Source organism: Monopterus albus, unplaced genomic scaffold (genome assembly GCF_001952655.1).
Source record: "Monopterus albus unplaced genomic scaffold, M_albus_1.0 scaffold17.1, whole genome shotgun sequence".
NCBI lineage: Eukaryota > Metazoa > Chordata > Actinopteri > Synbranchiformes > Synbranchidae > Monopterus > Monopterus albus.
In genome coordinates this window covers 1,706,272-1,708,284 of record NW_018127897.1, presented here as the reverse complement: position 1 = coordinate 1,708,284, position 2,013 = coordinate 1,706,272, and positions in this window count along the sequence as shown.

Here is a 2,013-nt window from a genome sequence, read left to right as displayed (position 1 = left end):
ACAGAAATACGTGCTTTGTCTTCCACGCTGACAGTCTCTGTGCTGTGGATTACGTTGTTTACGTTGGTTCTTTTTGTTCATCTGTCCGTTCTCATCCTCTGCTATCCTAGTTCCTGTCGTTAGTTTGTGTGTTTACCGTCCTGGTCTCCTTAGTCATCACTGCTCTTCCCTTGTATGTATTATGGACCCTGTTATGATGTTTTTATTCCATTAAACCACCTTTTTTGTACTAGCACCTGGGTCAGCCATCTTGAGTCCAACCCCAGTTCTCCCTCACCCTCCTGGTGAGGGGGACTAAACCATAACAAAATATCACAATGTATTTTCAGATATCTAAAATATAGTCAGGTGAAACCTTTTATCTGTTAAAGCTGCTTGTCACATAGTGATAATTTCTTGTGCCTTCAAGGCAAGGTCACAGAAGCAGAGGTCAAGCTGGGTGGTCCAAGATCCGAGAAGACTTAAAACTTAAGACTTCCAATTGCCAAAGCAGACATAAGTTCAGAAAAGGAAATAAAAAAAGTGAGAAAACAGACAGGAGTGCAAAAATGACCATCAGCGGGAGACTGTAACAGACATTCATCTGTCTGGAAAATCTATAGGCAACAGCTGGGCAGGGTCAACAAAAGGCCCACATAAATCTACTAAGGAATGACTTCAGGCAAAGAAAATCCACTTTTTGGAGTGGCCCAAACGAAGCCCAGACCTTAACCCTATAGAGATGCTGTGGAATGACCTCAGCAGAGCTGTTCACACCAGACATCCTAAGAATATGGCTGAACTGAAGCAGTTTGGTAAGAAGAAATGTCCACAATTCCTCCTGAATGCTGTGCTGGTCTGATCTGCAGCTACTGGAAGCATTTGTTTGAGGAAAGGAGGTTCAACCACTTATTAAATCCAAGGATTCACTTAGTTTTCCCACCAGCACTGTGAATATTTAATGTGTGTGTGCTCAGTAAAGACTCAAATACTAATATAATAATAATAACTAATAATAGAGTAACTTAACACCACACTGAAAACCGATGTTCATACCACCTCAGAACAAACCCAGCATCAGTGTAACCAAAAACCTTAACAAAATCCTCTTAAACACAATTGCAAGTGATTAATAAGGCCTTTAGTTACAGGAGATGCAATGTTCTAAATATTTTGAATTTTAAAATATTTTATAAGTGGCTGTTCCTTAATTTTCACAATGGGATATGTTTTGTTTTTATGTGCATCAAATAAAATGTTTTCGATAGTTCTGATGAGTGAAGTTTCCATCTGGGCCTTTAAAGTGTCTGTAAGAATAGTGCAATGAAGCAGATGAGGGTTACTTATAAAATGAAGAGAGCACACCATCATCACCTCCAGGATGTGAAGGATATTTAGTCACTAGCACAGTTTATTGGGACAAATATTTGTATACTAGAAATAGGACACAGTAATTTCACTGGGTAAGAGACAGCAAGCACCTACAGGAGTCTAGTTTTATAATGAACACTTCCATAGTTGATAACGCCTTATGCTTTGTGCATTTGACCAGCTGTTTTGAAGTATGGCTTATCTGTCTTTCTGCTTTTTCCATTTCATCTGTCCTGCTTCTCAGTGCCCCCAGTTCTACCTTAATGCAGCAAAAAGGTCAAAACCACAATCTTGCATCAAATTTGTTTAGCCAATAAAAGTCAAGCTGAACCACCATAGACTGCCTGTTAATTGGCAGCTTTGTGCAGCACTAATGTGATTGGGACAAAGCAGAGCCATTTTTTAATGCACCTCTTTAGACTGAGGACTTGTTCTATACTCATAATCCGATTGCTGTGGAATAATCCATGTGACTGAGCAGTTAAATCCTTTTGTGGTTGCTAGGGACATTTTATAGAGAGAATCCTGACACAAAGACAGCAGTAAAGGTGCTGTTATCACATTCTCTGTGGCGAATGTTAAAGGGTAATACCTGAATTTTTGTTCTGCACTTGTTATGAATAGCAAAAATGCTATATCCGATTTCAGATCTACTCAAATTTT